Below are 26,825 nucleotides of genomic sequence, written 5' to 3' on the forward strand. Positions count from 1 at the left end.
GATTCCTGCCTCTGATACATCCATGAAGTATGAGTCAGCGAGGCTGTTAATGTCAGAATCTGGTTTCTCTTTTGCAAAATGTGTACAGTTTGGTCTTTTTCACATAGTGCTGAGCTCAATGAAGATACACAATATAAAGTATTCTTATAAATGTATAAGTTTTATAGTTTTGTATATAATTCTTATGTGTCAAAAGCCTGTCTCTACTATATTTTTTAGAATTTTAATTCCATAGGTAAGCTGTACCATTTTGCTATATTAACATCTATATATCTACCTATCTCTTTCCATTATTCGTCTGCCCCTCCCCCCCATCTTCCCTGTGAATTAAAACAATGCATGAACTTTGGTTACTCGGGAATACTATGTTTGCCTGTATTAATGTCAGTGTCAACTCACAGAAGTTTTGAGGTGCAACTCATACATTGAACATCTGAAGCAGTGCAGAGATGACTCTCCTGGTGATGAACAAGATTTCCATACTTCTTTAAAAGACAGATGAACGATTATGTTCCATATGATCTAATATAAACATTTACATCTGTTAAACATATATCTTTCATAAATTCTGGCAGAACCAAATACAATTCACAAACAGTTATATTATTATATAATTGCCTTATTTTCTGATGCATATTGTGTGTTATTATTTCAGAAAACACACCAAGTAAAATCATATTTATCTTAGATAAATACATCCTGTATATTTTCAATAAAGTGAGAGAAGTCACCACAATAATTTAAAAACCACATATGGTTGAGAAAAATGCCAAAGGGGGGAAAATTAATTTTGACTTTGGTGGTATGTTTCCTGAGCTGGAACGGAATCCTGAATTGCTGGTGGCATTCGCACCTCTTCATTACTGCCGTTAGCAATTCTTCATCTACTTCTGGAGTCTATAAGAGCTTAGTGTATCAGAGAGAAGCCAAATTCATATGTAACTCCTGATACAGGGCTATGAAAATGACTCATTAATAAGCAACCTTCAGACCTCCATGATGAGCTGTGGAGTCCAAATCAATTCACTGAAGGCAGCTCTCCACTTTTTTTTCTTTTCACATTCTCTTATTTTGAATATATTCAAAGTAAAATCATGACTATTGTAATCCTACAGCATATTTCAAGCTTAGAACTTTGCGTTAATTTACTTATCATCCAATCATAGTCTATATTCTGGTTCTTTAGTCTATATTCTGTGGCTTTAGCACTGTTTTGATTGAGAGCAACTACAAGAAATACATTTTATGTCCTCACATAGCACACATACCACCCTCCCCTGCCAGAGACACACACAGATACAGAAACAAAATTTTTGAAATAATATAATATATTTACTTATTATTACAATTTTTATTTGTTCTATTTTTTTCTATTCTATGTCTTTATAAAATACTGGTCACTCAATTAAATTGATTTAATGTTCCACCAATGTGCAGCTGGAGAAACTGCATCGTCAGTTCCTTCCAAAAGACTTGGAGTGCTCGGTTTGGCAACCACATACTAACATTGGAACAATCACAGATTTGCACGACACCTGCACAAGGATGACACATGCATTGTAAATAATTCCACATTTAAAGAAAAATCTCTTGGGGAAGTGTTCAATCATGGATGAATGGATAAGCAAAATGTGATATATACAAACAATGGGATATTATTCAGCCTTTAACAGGAAGGAAATGCTGACACAGGCTACAACATGACTGAATCTGGGAAACATTATGCTAAGTGAAGTAAGCCAGTCACAAAGGAACAAATATTTTATGATTACACCTGTATAAAATAACTCATCAAATTCATAGACAGAAAAAGGAATGATTGTTGCCAGAGGAAGGAGGAATGAAGGGTTGTTATTTCACAGGACCTAGAATTTCAGTTTTGCAAGGTGCAAAGAGTTCTGGAGATGGATGATGCTAAAGGCTATGCGAAACATGAATGTACTTAATGCCACTGAAATTTACACTGAGAAATGGTTAAAATGGTAAATTTTATGTATGTGTATTTTACCACAATTACAAAAAATATTATTGGAAAACACAAATTTCATTGATATATTCTTCAGATTTATTGAGTCCAAAGTGGAGACCCTGAATCTGGAAATTTTCAAGAGCTACCCTGCTGAATTTGATGCAAAGAGGTTTGGAAATCACTGCTTTAGAACGTTAAGTACAACTTTCTCTCCCAACACCCGTATTCTTTTGCCATTTCTCTGAAAGAAACAAAAAGTATGGGGTGAAGTCCCTCAGATCTTAACTTTACCCTTGATCAGGAATCTTTTTTTAAGGTTAATAATTTTTCACGTGGGAAAATAGTTTTAGAGTACATGATTACAGATACGGACATTGAGTACAGAGAGAGAAACTTCCAGAGGAGACAAAAAAGTAATATTAAAGCACACAGGTCCAGTGCTAGTTCTCCTCCGCATGTAGTCAAGTCTCCTCTCAAGCACCACCTTGGTCCATTTGGGCTGCTATAACAAAATACCAGAGACAAGGGGCCTTTTAAACAAAAGACCTTCACTTCTCACAGTTCTGGAGGCTGGAAAATGCAAGGTCGTGGCACCAGCAGATTTGATGTCTGGTGAGAACCTTCTTCCTAGACTGAATCTTCTTCTGTAATCTCACATGGCAGTAGGGGTGAGGGATCATTCTAGGGGTTTTTGTGGGTTTTTTTAATAAGGGCATTAATATCATTTATGAAGGTTCTGCCCTCATGACTTAATCACCTCCCAAAGGCATCCCCTCCAAACACTATTATACTGGTCATTAGGATTTAACATATGAGTTTAGGGGAGACACAAACATTCAGACCCATAGCAGCTATCTTTTTCTCTTTCGTATACCAACTCCTGTACAAGCATTAATTCATCTAACATGGCAATATTCCAATTAGGATTCATATTTTTATTTTATTCCTATTTTATTTTATTGATGAAGAAACAGAGGCTCAGAGAGGTTGACACCTTGCCTAATGTCAGACAGCTCCTACTTGGTGGGAACCATGCCTATCTGGCCCCCAAAACTTTAGTCCTTTCAACACTATCCTGCTTCTCTGCACAATTTTATTCCACTCTTCCAGCACAGTGGAGGGGACCTCATAACTGTCATTTTAAAAATAAGAAAAGAACCTCAGGGAAATGACTTTATGAAGGTCACACAGGAAGCCTTTCACGTTTTGATTTGATTCTCACCTATAAAGTAGAGCAATTTCACTTCTGAGAAATACACTGAAGAAACCAAATAAAATTGAATGTCATAAAAATAATGCAAAAAGGAGTAAAATCTTGATTAATAAGAAAGTGCCAGGCAGCTGTGGTTAATTGAAGGTTAACTAGAGGCTTCTTTTTGTTTTAACTTTTAGTGCTAAAAATTGTTTCAAAATAAGCTGAGCCACATCCTGACTTATGTAAGTTTAGTGTAATGAACACAATTAAATCTTTCTTTGAGTGTTTTCTTATTTTTTTTTCAACTTTTGTATGTCCTTGCAGATACATACACAGGAAATTGATTTGAATTTTTATGGAGGAAAAAAAATTTAAGGTGGCTCTTTTGACCAAGTCTTTAATAGGTCTCTTTCTTTAAAATAAAGTGCCAAAACAGTTCCAGGTCTGATTTGGTTGTTTTTGTTTTATTTTTTTGGTTTTGGTCATTTCGTTTGTTTGTTTGTTTTTTGTTTTTTTGAGGTTGATTCACGGAGGTTGGTCTGTAGAAGACAATTATACAATGAATAATACTTTATGCTCTTCTCCTTGCAAATGGAATTTTAGGCTGGAGAATTACCACTTTTTCCTGCCTATATAGGGTATTCTCGTATATTAATTTCTATAGATTGTTCAGAGGTTACAAAAATCGAAGACTTTCTCATGTACTAGGAAAAACATAAAAGTACAGTTTGCTCACAAAAACCAGTAAAATCCCACTCTGAACAACGGACCTCAATCTCCCTTTGCCCAGACTGACATCCATTAACCTTCCTTTTATGCACTTTTACTATTTTCATTGACAGACATTTACTGAAACAGAGGGATGAATAATCTGACATGAGGATAAGTGAAGACGTAATCAAAGAGACGCAGACCAGAAGCGGCTACTACAAGTGCTCTGGGCGTCTGTATTGGATGGTCAACACCATAGACTTTATGGGTTAGCAAATAAGTTTAGAAAGATTTCATTGTTGAAATTAGTGATTTTCAAAATAGATACTAAAATACTTTAGAAATACTTACTCTGTCACAAGACTATAGTTTTAAAACCTAACCAAACATTTACCTTTAAGAAAGGCGCCCCACGTCTGTTTCCTACAGAGGCCTCTGTCTAAACACTAGTTGCCCGAGCCTGACTGGGCAGCCCGCTGAGTCCTGCTGCTGCAACACTGCACTTGCCTGGCGTGAATCTTTCATCCTAGGTGCGGTCTTAGCACTGTAAAGGAGAACATAAAGCTGAGATGTGGCAGAGTTTACAGGGCTGTTTTGTGTGTGCTGGCTAATACATGACTGTGTTTGTAGAAGAATTCCACTTTTAATTACTTAGAAAGCTTGCTTCTGTTACTTAGAAAGATGGTACAAGAGTGGTGTCTAATGCTCTTCTACTTACAAGTATTATGGCTATTGATTCCCATGCAAAGAAGCCTCAATGTGTGTATATCCAGATTGGTTTAAGTCAGTTTATAGCAAAACACATCAAAATAAAGCTTGAGTGAGCATTCCTAAGGATACTCAGCAATGGACAGACTAAATGATCAATAAATCCCTTCCACTTTAAAGACACAGAACTCTTCATATGAGCCTATATTCAGAACATTCCTAGAAAAGGAATCACTCCTCTGGAACATTTTGATGATTAAAAATGACTTTGCCAAGAAGAATTTGCTCACACCTATATTCTTGGATTGATGGTTCTTTTACAGAAGTTGTTTTGCTATAACAGAAGCAAATCTTAATTGAGAAGATAGAAATTGTGGTGATGACAAAGTTCCAGCATTCCACACGGAAGGGGTTGTAAGTAGGCAGTCACCTGAAGGGGCAGTGACAGAGTCTGGCTACCCAAGAAGAAGCTGAAGGCTTTCCCAGCCAGTGCGAAAAGTAACCTGAAGTTCTGATGTATAAAATCTTCTTAGAAAAGAAGTAGGACTGCCCTCTTTTTCCCTCTACGTAGCCCCTCAGCCTTCCTGCTGCACTTCAAGATCTTTGCTTTCAGGCTGAGCTGAATGTTTACTTGAACCTCTCATTACAATATTTAGAAATTGTGGCGGAGATGCCAAATGATTTAGCAGGGAAATCCACAACCAGGCACCTAATTCAAGCTGGTTTGGCAGACACGCGATTCAAACTACTAACATACTGCTTGGAGAGTCAAGTGCCCTCCGTGTCTAGTTACAAAGAGTTAACAAATCCGTGTAAAGCCCAAAGCTTACATTTTTCTTCAGAAAATCTGGCTTCATATTTGTGAGTGTTATTTATGTTATTAAGAGGGCTAAATGTCACTTATATTTATCACCACATTTGTGGAGCTGGGTATCAGATATCTTAATCTTCAAAGCTGTTATATTTTGTGGTTGGAGACATATTCTACCAAACCACCCCTTTCCCTCACATTTGCCAAGGTGACAGAGAGAGAGTTGCCTAACCTGATGAAATTTCATTTCCCAAGTTCTTCTAAGTGAGTCCGAGTCAGCATCTATCTTTCCTGCGCTTTCTTCCATCTGTTCCCTTTTTGCACTTGCCTAATTTATCATTTGACTGATACTCTGGCTATCTACCATATTGGTCAAAGGAGAAAGAAAACACTAAATCTTTACATTTTTAATAAAATAGATTTAAGGAACTGCAAACTTCACGTCTTTCCTACCCCACAGCCCGTGCAAGGGCACAGAGGCTTCCTCCAGTGACCACTAGCCAGTTGCTCCATAGCTTCTGCTAAAACATTAAATAAAGGAGGAGTACAAGCTTGAGGAGGAGGCTAGGGAAGTAGTGAAAACATCGTTTTAAAAGTCTGTTATGTTATGCAGTAACCTATAATGAAAAAGAATATGAAAACAAATATATGTATGTATATGTATGACTGAAACATTACGCTGTGCATCGCAAACTGACACATTGTAACCTGACTATACTTCAATAGAAAAAAAGTTAGTTGTACACCTCTCATTGTACTGGCATTAGCTGAAAGCTTACTTTTCCTTGAAGATGTTGAAAGATGAAAAACAGTGTTCCACCCCTAACCTTAAGAAAAGCCATATAATATACAAATAATCATTTTTCATAAGCCCGCCAGAGAGCTGAAGTCACAAGACAATCAAGTAAACTGAACTCCAAACAAGGACAAGCCTCATCCGAAAAGAGCCAGGACATACAAGCTTACTCCCCTTGGGCAGAGTATGAGTCATACAACAAACAAGTGGATAAAAAAAAATCAGCTGAAGTTTTACAAACTCTTAATTCCAAATGTGACCCCACGTTTCAGTTTAGAATAGCGGGTAGAACCAGCCACAGAGGGAGTTCGCACTCACTCACACTCTCTCTCCACAGGCCTCCATCAGGTGCTTCCTGACAAAATGGAGGCAGGGCACGTGACAAGGTAGAGCCCCGCTCAGCGGAGCAGGCGGAAAGGGAGTGAGGAGCAGCAGCTAATGACCAGGCTAAGGCTGTCCCCATTTCCCTGAAGTCTTCTTTCCTATAAAACAAAAGCCTCAAGCTGCTAGGGAGGGGAAACAAACGCCCTTGCTCCCAGGGCATGGGGAAAGATGCACTGCTTCTGAGGTAGAAGTAACACCTGTCTGCCTCTGGGAGAGGGGTGAGGAAGCCGATCAGCCTGAGGGCCCAGCCTGAAATCCATTTTGCTGAGTAGAAATAGAAGCAAAACTCCTTCTCTGTGAACCTAGCATCCTACACTCTGCACAGAAAAAGAGATCTGCTATTACTGCAAGAAAAGCAGAAAACCTGTGCCTCAGACCACCCAAAAGAGGAGCAGGGTTGGAGGAAAAACTCAATCCCGGAGGCCCAGGCACACAAATTCTGCCTAAAACTGACCAGGAAAACAAAAATGCCTTACTCCCATGGCAAATCTAGCACTGCATTAAAAGCACAAACCATGTACCACTGGACAAGAGCCAGGATAGAAACCCCCTCTGTGGCACAGCTCTGCAGGGACTACCAAAACCTGAGAATAGAGTTTGAACATTGAGAAAGATCTTCCAACTTCCCAGGTACCACACCAAGCACAAGCTAACGGAAGCAAAAAACTGGAAGATCTGAATCCTGTGCTATACCAGGAATCAGCCCAGCTCAACTATCAAAATCCACTCCCCTCACCAAGAGCTTTACTGAAGAAGAGGCAGGTAAAGAGGGGCAGGGGAGGGGGGCGTTACTATTTACTGGCATAAATGCTGTTTACCTCAGATTCTATAGCTCTTTGTCACAATGTTAATCATTCAGTCAAGAACTATAAGACACACTGAAGCAAGAAAAAATCCATTTTCAACAGTTAAAGCAATTAATAAAACCAGAGAAATGACTCAGATATTTAGTCAGATGGGTCTTTAGAATAGCCACGATTAATGTTTTAAAGTATGTAGTAGAAAGGTAGATCACAAACAGGAACAGATAAAAATTACAGCAGAGAGAAAGAAACAATTTTCCAAAAAGTCAAGTACATGTGAGTAAAAAAGAAAACCATCAAAGATGAAGATTTTCTTCAAAGAACTTATCAGATCAGATGCTACTGGAAAATAACCAATGAATGAGAATATAGGTAAATAAAAATGATTCAAAATGAAAGGAAAGTGAAATGAATGAGAGCAGGAAAAAAGAAAGAAAAGAAAGAAAGAAAGAAAGAAAGAAGGAAAGAAAGAGAGAGAGAAAGAGAGAGAGAAAAAAAAGAAAGAGAGAAAGAAAGAAACAGAAAGAAAGAAAAAATAAAAGAAAGAAAAGAAAGAGAGAGAGAAAGAAACAAATAGAGGGAGAAAGGAAGGAAGGACAGAAAAAAAAAGAGAAAGAGAACAGGGCATCTAAGAGCCACAGGACAACATCAGCCAGCCTAACATGCATGTATCATGTGCATCTTCTCCCAAAAGGAGAAGAGAGACAGAATCGGGTAGAAGACAAATTTAAAGAGGTAATGGTTGAGAATTTTTCAAAATTAAAGGAAGAAAACAAAACACAGATCTAAGAATCAGAGGACACACACACACGCACCATACTATAGTAAAACTGCTTAAAAAGAAAGAAAAAGAAAAATAGTATCTCGAAGGCAAACAGTGGAAAGAGAAACATCACATGCAAAGAAACAAAAATAAGAATACAGCAAACCAGATGACAATGGAGCGACATCTTAAAAGTATTTAAAGATATAGAGATTGTCAGCCCAGAATTGAATACCTAATAAAAATACTTTTCAAAAGTAAAGATAAAACAAGTTTTTTTCCTTTCATGCCAACAACTGCAGAGAGAATTCTTTGCCAGAAGACCTGTGGCAGAAACAGCATTAAAGGGAGTTCTTCAGGCAGAAGGTTTGGTACTATAAAAAACTGGATTTATACAAAGTAAAGAGGAGTACTAAAAATGGTAAAAATGAGTATAGATATAAAATATTTTTCTTATTTTATTAACTTTAGAAGACAGTTGAAGATAATATTTTGTAGTGAACCCAAGAAAAAACTAGTCTCTTCAATAAATGCTCAACAGCAAACTGGATATTCACAGGTAGAATAATGAAATTGGACCCCTATCTTAAACCATTTACAAACATTAATTCAAAATACATTAAAGACTTAAACATAAGACCTGAAAACATAAAACTTCTAGAAGGAAACACAGGGAAAATGTTTCTCAGCATCTTGGCAACAGTCTTTTTGATATGACACCAAAATCACGAGCCACAAAAGCAAAGATAAAGCGGGACTACATCAAACTAAAAATCTTTGCACAGCAAAAGAAACAATCAGCAAAATAGAAAGGCAACCTAAGGAATGGGAGAAAATATTTACAAACCATACATCTGATAAAAGGTTAATATCCAAAGTATATAAGATATTCATACAACTAAATAGCAAAACAAAAACAAAAAATACACAAACCAACAACAATCCAATTACAAAACAGGCAGAGGAATTAAATAGACATTTTTCCAAAGAAGATATACAAATGGTCAACAGGTACATGAAAAGATGCTGAACATCACTAATCATCAGGGAAATACAAAAATAAGAATACAGCAAACCAGAGGACAATGGAGTGACATCTTAACAGTATTTAAAGATATAAAGATTGTCAACCCAGAATTGAATACCAAATTAAAACTACAATGAGAGATCACCTCATACCTCATCAAAAAGAAGAGATAACAAGTGTTGCTGAGGATGTAGAGAAAAGGAAACCCTTGTACACTTTTGGTGGGAATGTAAATTGGTGTCACCGCTATGGAAAACAGTATGAAGTTTCCTTTAAAGATTAAAAATAGAACTACCTTATGACCCAGCAATATCACTTCTGGGTAAATATCCATTGGAAATGAAATCAGGATCTCAAATTGCTCTCTGTACTCCCATGTTCATTGAAACATTATTCACAATAGCCAAGATACCAAAACAACTTAAGGATTCATCAATGGATGAATGAAGAAATTGTTTTATATATATATTATACATATATATATATATGTATGTGTGTGTTATATATATATAATGTATATGTATATATATACATAAAATAGATTATTATTCAGCCACGAGAAAGAAGGAAATCCTGCCATTTGTGGCATGATAGACCTTGAAGGCATTATGCTAAGTGAACTAAATCAGACAGAGAAAGAAAAATACTGTATGCTATTACTTGCATGTGGAATCGAAAAAAGCTGAACTCCTAGAAACAGAGTGGAATAGTGGGGGGTGGGGGGACAGGAAGATGTCAGTCAAAGGGTACAAACTTCCAGCCATAAGACAAATAAGTTCTGAGGATCTTCTACAGCCTAGTGATTATAGTTAATATTACTGTATGACATACTTGAAAGTTGCTAAGGATAGATCTTAAGTATTCTCACCATAAAAAAAAGAACCAGTAACTATATGAGGTAATGGAGATGTTAACTTACCCTATTCTGTTGATCATTTCTCAATATAAAAGTGTATCAAGTCATTGCCATGTACACTTTAAACTTGCACCATGTTTTATGTTAACTATATCTCAATAAAGCTGGAAAAAAATACAATAAAAAGCAATACGTTTTAAGAAACAGGACATGATACATGCGGTGTTGAAAAGAGTGTGTAATGTACTCTTTCAAGAATCTTGGCTGTAAAATAGAGGAGAAAATTGGGTGGACTGGAAAGAGAAAATGAATCAATCGCTTTTTTTGGCTTCAGTTGAGGAGAAATTTGAACATGTTGAAGAGAGTTGGTGAAAATATTAATAAGGAGAAACAATTAAAGACAGGAGAAAAAATGTGCTGGGGATAGTTTTAGTGGGAAGAAATGTGATTCAGATCTACAGTGGAGGAGTTAGTTTGATACTGATGGACAGACATCTCTTCTGTGGAAACAGAGCAAAAGCAATAAACGTAGGTGGTTATGCACACAGATGACCGTAACTGTGTATTGTACATTTTTATAGGGCTGAATATTTAGAAAGTATCCTGCTTCCCCATCAAAGTTTTGGTTTTAAATGTTCCATAGCTTTTATAAAGTAAGTCCTGAAGAGCTGAAAGCAAAACGGAAGAGTTGCTGACTAACAATTGCTTACTAATCCAATAAGAAAAATAACAGCAGGCATTCCATTCTCAAACAGCAGAGATCTAAGGGAGATGAGTACACTTTACATCGTCTGACACCCATCAGAACCAGATATATAATATTTATTTGACAAATACATTTTTTTAATTTAAAAAATTCTTGAAAATAAACTGTCTTATGTTCTTTGAGGGTCAATGTCAATGTGAAAAAAAATCTACATTTTGTCTCAAGTTTTAAAGTCTGTCTGCCCAATCAAATAAAATGCTTATGGCTAAGGTGTGCTAATAAAAATATTCAAAAACTCTACTATGTAATATGTATTTTTAATCCTTTTCTCCAGATAACCTGATTTCTTACTCAGATTTTTTAAAATGAAGAATGACATATCATTGTTATGACACAGTGAGGTAAGACTTCAAAGTGTGAGTGGGTGTTAGACAGAAGAGTACTGCTAACAAAAATGTAGGTTGGAGTCCCACATACCATTTTAAAAAACAGTCATGTCTATTGCTCTCAATCACTTATTGCTAAAAATAAAATATCACAGGATATAAAGTGTCAGAGAGGCAGTCAAGAGACTTCCTTCAGATTTATCATTGCATAAAATTAATTGGTTCAATTGAAGTTGGAGGATTGTCTAGGGGTTTCTGATAAATGCTCTTTAAAAACCTTGTAGCAGTAGGTTTTGAAGTGAGAGGGAAATCTATTTATTAGTACAAGCTGTTCCATTGGAGGCATTTATAATTTGGTCAGACTAATTCTAGAAATAAATGTTCCCATCAGAAGTTGTATGCATTGCCAGTAAAATAAATGTGAGATAGCACTCATGCACAGAGAGAATGTTGTTCTTAGAGGAAATATAAATTTTTTTTTTTAATGTGAGATCAGAAACTCTAAGTCTATTTGTCCTGTTATGGTAAAGAGAACATATAAGGCTCTCATCCTGGTCACAGAGTCTCCATTAAGGAGAACAGTCCTTAGTCTCCTATGCTTCTCCTTCTAGAGAATAGAGTTTGATACAGACGTGCTGTTTGTTTTCAACTGTTACACCAATGACAGCCTATGAAAGTTCTAAGACAAATCGCAGGGCAAGAAAGAGTTGAGAGAGTCATGATTCCACCCTCTCACCAATACTTTAGAGTACATTGCACTACGGTATCTAAAACTGAAACCTTTGAATATTATTCAGCCATAGAAAAGAATGAAATATTGCCCTTTGCAGCAACATGGATGCACCTGGAGAATATAATACTAAGTGAAGTTAAGTCAGACAAAGACAAACATATGGTATCACTTTTTTGTGGAATCTAAAAAACAATACAAATAAACTAATTTTCAAAACAGAAACAGACTCACAGACAGAAAACAAACTTATGGTTACCAAAGGGGAAAGGGAGGATGGGAAGGGCTAAATTAGGAGTATGGGATTAACAGACATATGCTACTATATATAAAAATAGATAAGCAACAAGGACTTACTGTATAACACGGGGACAATATTTAATATCTTATAATAACCTATAATGGAAAATAATCTGAAATATATATATAACTGAATCACTTTACTGTACACCTAAAACTAACACAATATTGCAAATCAACTATACTTCAATTAAAAAATAAAAATAAACAAAATTGAAACCTTTAGGGTTTACTATCACTACCACAGCACGAGTTGCTTCGGTTCAGTGGTGATGTGATGGAAACGGTTCCAGTGTAGGGCTTACTTGGCCCAAGTTTGCACCTTAGCACTAAAACTTTTGAGTCAAGTTGGCCAAGTTATCTTCTTGGGGCTTTAGATATACTTGTACAAATGGAAATAATGAAAACTGCCTTCATCGAAGAGTTTTTGAGTAAATTATCCAAGAAAATGTATGTTAGAGCAATCTTTAAATTACGAGAAACTATATAATTTTAAGAAATTTTTATTCTTGGTAAGAGGAAGCAAAGGTCAGAGCTGCTCCAGATAGCAGAGCCAACAGTGAAAATTTGAAAGCCCTTCTTGGTTCTGTTTTGGGAAACCTATTTATCAGTCAGAACAGTTATTTATTTAACAGCTTTAGTTCTGTGTGCTTCTTAAAACTGCTTGACCAAATAATATGAATCCTTTTAAAGAGAAGCTTTCCTATTTTAATGACTTGCTAGAACGTAATGAACCACAATGGCTAAATATGACTGATCACTAGCATGTTCAGTTGTGGGTGAATGTCTAAAAGGGTTTATTCAGGAGGACAAAGAGAACTGCGTGTCTTGCTTATTAGAACTTCACACCACGACGGCAACGGAGCAGGAAGCACAACCAACCAGGCTCACTAACTTAGACTGAGAGCCAGTGTACGGTGTATTTTTTTTCCTAGTAGAAATTGGGCATCTGTAGCCAAATACTGATAACTTTTAAGCATTTTAAGATTTCCCCCCACACTTTTCCTTTTTCTACTTTTCTGAAGTTACATTTTTTTAATATATGATTGTTTTTCAAAATGCTTGTCAATGGATGTCACAGGATATAACAGGAAAAAATAAAATCCCACAATGTTTCAGTACCTCTGTCTACAAAAACACAGAGACATATTCTCTCATTCCACTCACCTCACATTCACCCGTCATGGAAAAGGTTATGTGTTGGTTTATGAATATGTTTCCACTCAAAGATTTTGCTGCAGTGAAACAGTTAACTGAGTTCAGAGATGTGTTTCAAACTCTGTCTGAGGGAAAATAGTGCTAGTACATCAAAGAAACATTTGGCATTACCGAAGAGCACTGGAAAAGACCCAATGTCATAGAGTTTGGAGGATGCCCAGATAGCACAGGTGAGGGCTCAGAAAAAAAATGAGTTCAATTCTGAGCATTCTGCATTAAAAGAATTGGTTCCATTTCAAAAGATTTCATTGTGTGGTGACCATGTGTCCACACTACTCTAGGCACTGGGACCTCACTGGTGAATAGGCACAAGTTCCTCCGTCAAGAACTGAGAGTCCCTGAGCAGGGACTTTTAATGCCCTGTGGTGTGATGGAGAGACAGACGATGGGTTGCCTCCTCAGTCTAACCTAAGCTGACACAACTGAGTTGCCTATTAAATGATGAGTAAAGATGGTCCCCGATTTACTATGGTTCAACTTCAGATTTTTCAACTTCACAATGGTATGAAAGCTATATGCATTCTGTAGAAACTGCAATTCCAATTTTGAATTTTGCTCTTTTCCCTGGCAAGGAATATACAATAGATACTCTCGTGATGCTGAGCAGGGCAGTGAGTGACAGCTCTCAGTCAGGAGGGGAAACAGCCGATACATTTACATCCATTCTGTACCCAGACAACCATCTGTTTTTCACTTTCAGTTCAGTATTCAATTAACTGCATGAGATACTCAACACTTTATTGTAAAATAGATTTTGTGTTAGATGATTTCACTCAACTGTGGGCTAATGTAATATTTTGAGCACATTTAAGGTAGGCTAGGCTAAGCTATGACGTTCGGTAGGTTAGCCGTATTAAATGCATTTTCAATTTAGGATGTTTTCAACTTATGATGGGTTTTTCAGAACATAACCCCATCATAAGTTGAGGAAGATCTGTTGATATTAGCCACATCTGGGGAGCACTGATAAAGGAAAAGCACTTAGACTGAGAGTGCGGCATAAACCAAGGCAATTGAGCGTTGCAGGAACTCAAATCATGGGGTGGAAGAGCAAGAGGTGAGGCTTGGAGAAATAAGCAAAAGTTTTATGAAAGGATTTTTCTCTTTTTATGGAGCAAGGAGCTTGGACTTCATTCTGCAGATATCGTTTCACAACCTATCTTATCATCAACTTGACCTGGGAACGTTCCCTTTCTTAATACAATTCCTGCCCCACCCCTTATCCTTTAAAGAGTTATCAATTCAGTAGGCCCAGGATGGGATCTGGAGTATACCACTTACCCAGAAAAAAATACTCTGTTAAAAGAAGTTAGAAAAGCACAGTATAGAAATAAGTCTATCAGAAATCATGAAAAATTAATTTTATTTTACTATATTGATGGAGTATTTGATATTTATTTAATATTTTTTCATGATAAATCAACAAACTCCTAACAATAAGTAATAGATGTGAACTTTCTTAACCTATTAACGGGTCTTGATCAACTATACAATAAAAACATGCCTTATTTTGAAACTTTAGAAACTTTCCCACTAATGTCAAGGACAAAACTGCAGGGCTGATTGTCACTACTATGCTACATCTCACTAGAATATTTGACAGAAGGAGATGGAGGAGCAGGAGAAAGACAACACAAATAAGAAATCAAAGGAGGGAAACAGAAAATATGAATATCCATGAAAATAAGATTATCAACTTAGAAAATCAGTAGGAACCTAGAAGGAATTATTAGAACCAGTTAAAACATTTTCCAGCATTGTTGAGTACAAGATGAACATAAAAATTAAATAACATTCCTATATACCAGCAATAATCATTTAGAAAATGAAACTTTAAAAGTTATTTGACTTATATAAGCAAAAAAAAAAAAAAAAAAAAAACCCTATAAGATATCGAGAAATAAGTCTACCAAAAGGTGTAAGACCTTTGGGGAGAGTATTCTTAAACTTTTGAAGGTCATAAAATAGACCTGAGTAAATGGAAAATGTATAAAATTCATGGATGGATGGAGAAGCTCATTATCATAATGATACTAATTTCCACACATTATCTATTAATTCAGTTCTATTTACTGAATTAAAATTAAGATTTAATTCTTTTTTCCAACTGTTTATTTATAATACTATGCTTTAAGTTACATGGAAAAGACAACCATGTAGTTTTGCCCAACTTCAGGAAAAGCTTCTAATCAATATCAACTGTAAGGTGACAAATAGAAATGGTGACCTGTTTGGGTTAAGACTAACAAAAATTCCTATAGGACATTTTAATAGTATGTGACAAAATGGTCTAAAATTCAAAGAGAAACATAAAGGTTCTGGAAGAATCAAAAAAGTTTTGAAAAACAATATGAGGAGGGGCTTGCCCTACAATATTAAAACATTATAAAACTATGATGACTGAAACAGAGTTTTATTGGCATGAGGATAGACAAATAGACAGATAAAATTGAGAAAAGTTTCTAGAAACAGGCCTACACACATAGGAACTTGTTGTAATACAGAAAAATTTAGTTGGAGAAAAGTTGGATAATTGCAGAAAAAAAAATCAAACATCCATATGCCAAAAAGAAACAACAAAAACGACCTGGACCCGTATTTCACACCCTATATAAAAGTTAAGGAAAAATGAATCACAGACATAAATGTAAAAGAAAAATAACAATAAAGTTTCTATAACAGTAGAAAATCTTTGAAGCATTGAAAGAAAGAGGGAAGGAGGGAGGGAGGAAGAAAAAGAGTTTATCAAAATTAAAAACTATTGATCTACTAAGATTCTATTGAGAGAATGAGAAAATAAGCCACAGACGGTGGGGAGAAAAAAAGACCATTTCTGCCCAGTCAGGGAATCTTCTAATGAGACTTTTCTGGCACTCCATACTGAGTTGGCCAAGACTTTGTCAGATGCATCACAGTCTGAGATTCTCCCTGCACAATTATGTTGCCTTCCTTCTTTAACTTTCACAAGTTTCAGATCCATATCATGATCTGAATACTTCCCCTGCCCAATTCTACTTCCTTCCCTTTATCTTCAGAGGCTTATGCACCAAAAATCCCCTTGCTCTCTTCACTCTGTCTCATCATCTACTTTCTAGAGGATATAAACTAACACTGTAGTAAATGCTAGAAGATAATGGATGAACACAATGAGGTTTGGGTGAAAAAGTTTGGGACACAAGAATTTTATACACAACAAATTTGTCAAGTATAAAGTAGAAGCACATTTTATAATAGACAAGATCTAGAAAAATGTACTCCAATATACATTTTGTACTAGACTTCTATTGTTCAGTCTGCTCAACTTTTTCCTATGCATATTTGCAATAACTAGAGTAATTTAATCCATTTTCTGGAAATAACACAACTACCTCCCCCTGTCAAACCACATGGCTGATGGAATAAGTCAATGAATTAATGAAAGCCTGACATATTTAATATTATTTTTGTGCATGTTATTGAGAATAGTCAAGGATATCTTGAAAAATGAGATTGATAAATGAGGACTATATATTAAAATGAAATAAAAATTAAAAAGTATTGACACTCCGAAATCCACAACTATGTAAACAGATACATTAATATGGGAGAAAATATTTTTAAACACATGATATTGGCAAAATATATAAATAAATATAACATTAAGTGTATGAATATTATAGAAATACAGGCTATTTTATCTCCTACATAAATAGTGAAGGGAAAACTTTTACAATATTTATTGAGGGCAATTTGGCAATATGAAAATAAACTCCTTAATAATGCACATATTATATGGTCTAGTGCTTAATCCTGAAGTAATATCTCCAAGATATGCACCAAATTTTTTTAAGAATGTTTATTATAGCATTTTTTATAATTTCAAAAATATGTTAACTAAAATACATTGCTAAAATTAAGGTACTGAATGAACAAATTCTGATTTGTAAATAACGGGCTATTCCTTTGACATTTAAAAAATGTTGTGAAATTGTATTTATGAATGAAGAAATAATGATAAAATATTAAGTGGAAAAAAGATTATAAATTATATATGAGGAATTCAAACAGGTTCAGAATATTTATTGTAAATAACTTTTAGAAAAGTATTTGCTTAGAAGTTTAAGTAACATAGTAAATGTCACAAATTAATGTGTGGTAGAGCAGGATTTGGACCCAGAGCTACCTGATTCAAGAGTAGGCACACTTTCAGCTATACCAAAATATGTAATTTTAAAGTAATCTTAATAAAATCTTTAATATGTTAAAAATGAACAAAGTCAAAGAGCTTATAATGAAAGCAATAGTATTACATCCCACCTCACCGAACTCCAGTCTTCTACCCTGAGGTCAACTTTAAATTGTTTCTATTTTTACTTCTAAGACTAATGATAATTTCAGTTAATCTCAATGGTCTTACTTATATAATCAAATACAATACCTGTTGACTCTTTAATTTGAAATATAATGACTCACCTCTCTGTACACCCATCCATCTCTCATATTTTCCAGTTTTTCATAGTTATGCTATTGTTTTGACATGTCTATTGGACAAATTGTGCCCAAAACTTAAATTTTTACTCCATCAATTGTTAGAAATTATCTCTGAACTCACGAATTCTTGCTGAGGATCTCCAGTGTGATGTTGCGTGAAGTGGTGAAAGCAGGGATCCTTATCTTCTCCACAGTAACAGGAAGAAAACTTTAAATGTTTACAGTTCAGTAAGAAGTTCATCATTTGTTTCTTTGCTTTTGGCAGATTCTCGGTATCATACTATGGAAGTGAACTTCTATGCCTAGTTTTGTAATGGTTTATATCATAAAATGGTTATTGAGTTTTATCAAGCTTTTTCTGTCTACTTATTTTCTTCTTTATTCTATTTGTGTGTTTAATTGTTTTTGGTTAATTTCAAATGTTAAACCAAACTTACATTCTTAAAATAAATTCAACATGGTCACAATGCCTTATCCTCTTACATATTACTAGATTTGGTCTGCTATTTCATTTGGATCTTAACATTTCTGTTCTTGGGAGGCTAATTTATAATTTTCCCTTGCTGGGACATCTTTGTCAGGTTTAATATCAAGATTGTGCTTGCCTCAAAAAGAAACTGGAAAGTGTTCCTCTTTTCCTATTCTTTCAAATATTTGCCTGTGTAAGATTTGTGATATGTTTGGTAAATTTAACAGGTGAAGCCATTTGTGACATATGGAATTTTCTTTGTGCAGTAATTTTTAATTATAAATTTCATTCCTTTAATAGATATAGGATGATCAAGATTTTCTATCTCTTCTTTTGTCAACTGTGGTAAGCAGTGTTTTTGTCTGAAATTTTAAATATATCTATTCTTTTCAAAAAATAATTTTAAAATGCTAATATGGTTGGTGGTGATGTCCCATTCTCATTCCTGGTGTTGGTCATTTGTACCCTCCCATCCTTAGTATTCGTTGGTCATTCTTGCCGGAGGTTTATCAGTTCTATTTGTGTTAACAAAGAATCATCTATAGCCTTATCACTTTTATGTCATACATTGTGCTTTTATTTGGTTGATTTTTCCTCTGATATTTGTTCTTATCTTTATTCTACATTCTTTGAGTATAATTTGGTGGATTTTTAAAATCATTCTTATTGGGCAGTAATTTAGGACAAAAAACAAAAAAACAAAAAAACCACTGCAGCCATTAAATGCAATTGAATGAGTTTTGGTATTGAATACACCTGTTAAATCACCACCATAATAAAGATACAATATTTTCATCAGCCACAGAAGATTTCTTGTTACTTTTTGCAACTTACCTCTCACTTTTGTTCCCAGTTTCAAACAGTGGTCTGAATTTTCACTATAGATGTGGTTTTAATATGCATTTGCTTCATCACTAATGATGTTGAACATTTTTTCATATGTTTGTTGCCTGTTAACATTTTTCACTGAGGTTAAACAAGTATTTATTTCTCCCCATAATTCTGTCATTTTGCCTTATATATTTTGTTTCCACTAGAGAATATATACAGATTCATAATGTTTATGTCTTCTTGATGAATCGACCCTTTTATACTATGAAATGTACCAAATATTTGGTACTGTTTGTATTGACACTTATTTTATACGGCATTAATATAATCACTCTAACCTTACATTTACTGTTTGCATGATATATCTTTTCTATCCGTTTTCTTTTAATCTCCCTATGTCATTACATTCAAAGTACATCTCTTGTAGCATATTCTTAGTATTTTATTGACTCCGATCATCTTTGTCTTCTAATTAAAGTGTTTACTCCATTAATATTTAACACAATCATTGATATGATTGGAATTAAATGCATCATTTACTACTGATTTTCTGATTATAATTTCTGCTTTAGTCCTTTGTTTTCTCTCTCCTGTTACTTTCATATTATTTATTTTTTTAATTTACAATGTAATTATCTACTAACGTTTTGCTCTTATCTCTGCACATATTAGCTTGTTAGTTATGTATTTTTAGTATCCTGTCAGTTGTTTTCTTGGAAATGTTCACATATATTCTTGACTTATTAAACACTATATAGAAATTAGTACTGTTACAACTTTCAAAGACCTTAGAATACTGTAACTGCTTTTACATCCTCCTCTCTAATTTTTATGTTTTATTCTTAGGTATTATACATACCCAACATTATATAGTGCTTATATTATATATAACATATTATATGTACTACATATCCCCATTAAATTATTTTAATAAACATTTATATTTACACACATATTTGCTCCTTTTATTGCTCTTGTTTTCCCCCAGAATCTTGATTTCTCTGTGTGTGTAGCATTCCCCTTAATATTTTCTTTAACGTGGTTCTACTGCTGCTGGATTATAGCAGTATGTCTTTTGTCTTTTATTCTCTAAACGTTTATTATTTTGTCTCATTTTGAGACAATATTTTCAATGATTACAGAATTTCAAGCCAGAGGGTTTTTATTTCATCCCACCAATACTTTGAAGACATCATTCTATTGTCCTTTGACTTTATCTTGTGTGTTCAGACTCAGCTCTCATTCTTACTGTTCTTTAAATGTAATGTATCATTTTCCTCTGGTTTTCATTACGTTTGTTTTTCAACATATGACTTTATGAGCTTAAGTGATTTGTCTTTTAATTCTGTTTAGGGTCACAGAAGTTTTTGAATCTGTGATTTGATGTCCTTGAGCAGTTTCTGGAAAATCCTCAGCCATTATCTTTTCAAATGGTTCTTTTACCCCATTCTCTCTGTCTCTTCTCCTTTGGACTCCATTTACACATAAGTTAGACATAAAAAGAAGTCATATCTGCTGTGTCTTATGCTCCATCCTTTGATGTCTCTATGCCTTAATCTGGATTTTTTCTTCTGATATTTCAGGATTATTAATTCTGTCACTAATTTTCTTTTTTGCTATTTCTATTCTGCTGTTAAACAGATCCATTCAATTCTCAACTTCAGTCATGTTTTCCATTTTAGAATTTCCAGGTGACTCTTTTTTATAATTTCTGCTTATCTGCCCCTAATTCTCTACCTCTTCATTTAATTTCTTTTAATCATATTTAGTTTTTGTTTCCAGATTATTCTTCTCCAGGTCTGTTTCAAAGCTCTCATTTTAGTATCATGATTGTTTCATTGCAAGACTAGTTCCTTTATTTCATAACATTTCTTTCTTGGTTTTATCCCATTTTTCCTATGTAGATTCTCAAATAATTTTCTCAGAAAAGGTGAACACAAAGTAAAATTTATGAACGCTTTACATGTCCAAAAATATCTCTTTTACTCTCACCCTTGATCAGTATTTCAATTGAGTCTAAAAAATTGTGTTTAAAAACGTTTTCCACATGAGTGAATTGTTTTATTTATTAATATCCAATGTTGCTAATAGTAAGTATGAAACTAGTTTGTTTCTTTGTTTTTTTTTCATTTATAGGTGAATTAAGGATATGAATAGGGGGCTATGTGGAGCAGCTGTTCAAAAAGGCAAAGTCAATTAGTCCCATGTTCTCAAGCTTTTAGTCTCTCTTGCCTTTACCCAGGAAACTAGATTTCTGACTATACTGAAGTTTCACTGAGTCATATTATGATATATGGCTCTTTTTGCTTTGTTTTACCTTTCAACACGTCACCATGTCTTCAGCTGCCTTCAGTCTTCCAAAAATTTATTTATTTCTCTCCTTTCTCACTCCTTAACTCTGTTTCATGGTTCACTTCATTGTTGAAGGTTTATAGTTTTTTAAAATAGTTTTTATTTCTCTACATTGTGAGAAGGATGAAAAGTAAATGAGTATTTTACATTAACTCTCTTGAGTCAGAACTCCACATCACTTTTAACATGAATAAATGAGCAGGTAAATGAAGGGACATTTCATTACAGCCACTTCTTGTTTCACAAATTAATTATAATATCATCACGACACATACCAGCTTTGCTTTCAGGATTTCTGATTCTTTTTATTATGCTACTTTGTTTTTCATTTTTGGATATATAATGAATGCAAGTTAAATAAAATGATTGTGATCTGACACTTTCTATGCTTACAGTTTTTCATAATTCAGACCAGGAGCTTGTGTCTTCTAAAGAAGTTGGGATAAAAAACACTGGCCAGAGATTCACCAGCATAATTATAATTTTTTGAATTTCTATAAATTCTTCAATAGAGATGAATTTCAGTGCCTTTAATGATTGGCACCACAGAACTGAAAGAACTTCAAAAACTACTGTCATCAATCTTGCATGGCAGTTCTTACCCAGACACACGCTAAAGGATTTAATGGGTTCTTACGATGTGCATACCTTGAAATTTCTGAGTTTGATTTAAAAGAGCTCACTAGGATATAATTAACTCAGAACTTAGAGCCTTGTGCATAATTTACAGGCAATTACAGTTCAAGGAAATAATAAGCCAACTTTTCAAATTCAAACAAAAAACAATCTAGAAAAATAGAATTAATCACTGGCAATTACTGAGTTAAAATTTCTAACTTATTACCTGAAATACTCCCACATAATCATGCACTCAACTTTAACTGAGCTAGTAATTGTAATCATAATTAGGGATGTGCAGGCATTAAAAGCTCAGAAGACCATAAAACACATGAAGCTACTATTAAAAAATATAACTACTTAAACTTTCCACCTACAAAGTTTGTAATTTAGTTTAAAGTCCTTAGTTGTACCTTATAAATATGAAAGTGGTGATAATTTTAAATGGTTCTCAGATAAAATATAATTTGTATAATTTTGGAAAATAGGTTTGAAAAAATCAATGGTAGGAATCCTGTTTGTTCTTTTAAGTAGTTTTAACATGTCTTCTGAGATCTCGTTTGGATATTACTTCTACATTAAAGCAACCAATATGCTAACTACAAATTCTCTGCAATGTCTCATTAATAGAGCCTAGAGTTAGCCTGTTTTTAGTTATTGCTGCACTTGAAAATAATAAAAATCATTTCAGAATTTTCATTAATTTTAAACTAACTTCTTCTCTCTGATTAGTCCAAATAAATGGAAATGTTACTATACCTATCAGTAGTTTTAAAACTGTGTCTCACCTAAATACTCATTAAGACTATGAAATGACATTTCTTCCTGTAATCCAATGATAAGGAAAATTAAAAGGTTTAAGGATAATTTGTGAAGATTTATTCATAAAGAGAGAACGTTTATTTCATTTTTAAAAACAGTCAATTCCATGACTGCTGTAAATGGAAAAAAGCAGCATCCGTGCTTATCTCTTAGTTTCTATGCAAGTAAATCTCCAGTTCAGGTGTATCCAAAATGCTGCCACCAAGTTTGCACATTGTTCCTTCCTTTCTTCACTTATTCTACAAACCTCCCTAGGTTGACTTCTGGAAGGTTACTTTGATTATGATAATAAGTAAACATCAAAAAAAACTAATAATGAAACTGTCCCTCCTATGTTAAAAAAAAGAAAGCCCAAACTTAAAATGAAGACATTTTAAAAAATCAGCTATTTAATATTATGATAGTACTGGGCATATTGTAGACATCAGCAAATATGTATCCAGAATGAGAATAGTAAAACCACTTCGACATAAAGAATGAGATTGACTCTTAGTTACAATGCTAAACAATAACAATAACTATAACAACAAAAATACCCTAAAATCAATCTGTAAAGGTATGACTGAGACGATTTAGGAAACACCTAAGTCTAATAAAGAAAGATCAAGTTGTTTCCTTAGGACTTAACGATCATAGTAATTTCGATCTCAGCAGTGATCTGAAAAAGAAAACCACAAACATAAACAAGTGACCTATATACTGTCTAGCAAAAGATACACTGTCATCAAGAGGATGACTGGGTCAGAACAATCCAGGGAAGGTAATCTGTCTATTATCATTGTATCCATAAGGGGAAGATGGCTGGATCACAATTTCCACAACTAGCCTATTGTCACTAGTTGCAAACATCATCCAACTATTCCCTTTGCTCTGATTCCATGCCTAACAAATGCATTTCCTATAATATTTTGGCTTTCTTCTAGACTTTCCTAGAAAAGAGAAGATGTGCTCATCAAAATATAAATTGTCATACATTTATAGTTAAATATCTCATTCTAAATCAATAAATTACTATTCTTGTTTTTATAGCCATGTCTTGTGAATCTAGTTATGGAAAACCAATATCCCCAAATGAGCTCACTCAAAATCCTGGCAAAAATTTGTGTTTCTCGGCTTGCAAGGCTATGGATTTACACATGGATCATCATCTTTTAAGACCAAAGTACAGAAATCAGCTGGACTCCTTGTCAACATTTCACATATTTACATTATCTTTTTAACTTCATAAGAATGAAATGTTATTCTACTGTGTAATTGAATGTTCACTTTTGTACTTGTGTTATTTATTATTTGTTTACTTTAAAACATGTATTGAGGAATTATACAATTGTGTCAGGCGTCATGCAAATCACTGAAACGCCAAACAGATTTTGGTACATGCAATGATAGAATTTACATTCTGTATCTAATAGTTCTCAGCTATTGGGCATGTATATGTATCAGGCACTGTTCAGAGAACTCTTGGGACTATTGTTACATTTAATTGTACAACCACTCAATGAGATAGTCTTATTTTTTTTCTAAGATGAATAAACTGAGCTGGATAAAGTTTAAAAGCTTAAATAACTTCTCAAAATCACACAATTAGGATACAAAGTCAGAGGCAGAGTCAATTTAGTGTATGGATTCCTCTGGTAAGAGAGAAATTAATTACACAAAATATACAAATGTAAATGATAATTAGTCTGATGAAAGATAACTTAAAATGATATATATGAGAATAGTGTGAAATAAGACCAGATATATAATCAGAGAATAAATCATGAAGGACATTTGTAAAATATTAAGGGGAAATCACTTAACGAGTTTTAGCAAAGAAGAGATTGGCTCTTTTAAAAGATCACTTTGGTTGCAAATTGTGGAGAAAAGAATTAAGAAGAGCCTGGATGGGTGTGGAGAAACCATTTATAAGGAATTTTAAGAATCCAATGTGGAAAAGACTAGAAGTCGTGGGGATGTGGAGAAATGACACTAGGACATAATGTCAACAGAACTCATGACACATCAAGGACAATTTCTAGGAATCTGACCTGCCCAGCTGAATGGATGGTAAAGCCATCCCCTGAGACAGTAAAAGATAGAAAATAATCATATCTTCTAAACTATGTTCACAAACCCTTCATAATATCACACTTCTTAAATGTGTCAAACCATAGCCAGTTGCTTCTTCACTTTCTGAAAGTAACAGTCTCACCATAGGTTTACAGTCTTACTGAAAGGATGTAGAGAGCTGATCTCTCAGTCTGAAACACTGTTCCCATTTGTCTCTTCCTGAATAGTCCCCGTTTCTTTTCTTTGCCACTAGATTTTTCTTACTAAAAACAAAACAAACAAACAAACAAAAAAAACCTTTATTTTTTAGAACAGTTTTAGGTTCACGGTAAAATTGAGAGGCAGGTGCAGAGATTTCTCACATACTCCTTGATGGCACACATGTACAGCCTCCCCCATTATCAGCATTCCCAACCAGAATGCTACGTTTGTTATTACTGATGAATTTACATCGGCAAATCATAATCACCTAAAGTCTGTAATTTGCATTATGGTTTACTCTTGGTGTTGTGCAGTCTATGGGCTTGGACAAATGCATAATGCACCTAACATAAAAGCACCATAGTGGGTATTTTCACTGCCCTAAAAACCCTCTGTGCTACACCTAGTCATACCTCCCCTCACCCCTGGCAACCTCTGATCTTTTTATTGTCTCCATAGTTTTGCTTTTTCCTGAATTTCATATAGTTGGGATCAAACAGTATGCAGTATTTTCAGATTTACTTCTTTCACTTAGTTATATGCATTTAAGTTTCCCCCATGTCTTTTCATGGTTTGATAGTTCATTTCTTTTTAGTGTTGAATGAGATTCCATTTTCTGGATGAACCACCATTTATTTATCTATTCACCTACTATAGGGCATCCTGGTTGCTTCCAAGTTTTGGCAATTATGAATAAAGCTGCTGTAAATATTCATGTACAAATTCATGCATAAGTTATCAACTCTTTTGGGTAAATACCAAGCAGTACAATTGCTGGATTGCATGGCAAGGGTACATTTAGATATGAAAGGGAGCACCAGATTGTCTTCCAAAGCAGCTGTACCCAATTAGATTTTTAACTTTGTTCATATAAAGCCAATATAGCCAATATTTCTTGAAGACTTAATATTTGCACATATGGTACACTTAAGCCCAGAACATTATTCAAGATTCTACTTAATGGCACGTCCTCCAGGAAATCCCATCTCTTAACTCTACCTTCTTTGCAGCCCCTCAAACCTTTCCTTCAACCTATTTTATAAGAATTACTTCATTTGTTTCTAATTCTAACTACTTGGTGGTATACCTGTGCTCTGATTCCAACTTTAAAGATATGTTGTATTTGTGTCTCTATTTTCCTCATGGGAAGCATAGTTTATTTTGCATACAGTAGAGGCTATGTTACTTGATAGAATTATATTGATTAGAGATAAAGTAAACACAATAACTCCTTGGTAAGTATACAGATTGCTAATTAAAAAATTCAGTTGGCCCCACTCCCGGGCATATATCTGGAGAAAACTCTAATTCAAAAAAAAGAATACATGCACCCCAATGTTCATTGCAGCACTATTTAAAATACTCAAGACAGGGAAACAAACTAGATGTCCACTGACAGATAAATGGATAATGATGTGGTATATATATGCAATGGAATACTACTCAGCCATCAAAGAATGAAATAATGCCATTTGCAGCAATATGGATGGACCTAGAAATTATCATATTGAGTAAAGTCAGACAGAGAAAGACAAATATCATGTGATAAATTTATATGTGGAATCTAAAAAATGATACAAATAAGCTTATTTACAAAACAGAAACAGACTCACAGACAGAAAACAAACTTACGGTTACCAAAGAGGA

General features: G+C 34.3%; 1 long non-coding RNA gene and 1 pseudogene across 2 annotated transcripts in view; one reads left to right on the forward strand and one right to left on the reverse strand.

Annotated features, from left to right (window-relative positions):
* LOC141577953 (uncharacterized) overlaps positions 1–26,825 on the reverse strand; it is a 370,166-nt gene that overhangs the window by 15,833 nt on the left and 327,508 nt on the right. The gene's annotated exons all lie outside the window — the stretch shown is intronic.
* LOC123614798 (U6 spliceosomal RNA) lies at positions 1,481–1,579 on the forward strand (annotated as a pseudogene).

Source organism: Camelus bactrianus, chromosome 1 (assembly GCF_048773025.1).
Source record: "Camelus bactrianus isolate YW-2024 breed Bactrian camel chromosome 1, ASM4877302v1, whole genome shotgun sequence".
NCBI lineage: Eukaryota > Metazoa > Chordata > Mammalia > Artiodactyla > Camelidae > Camelus > Camelus bactrianus.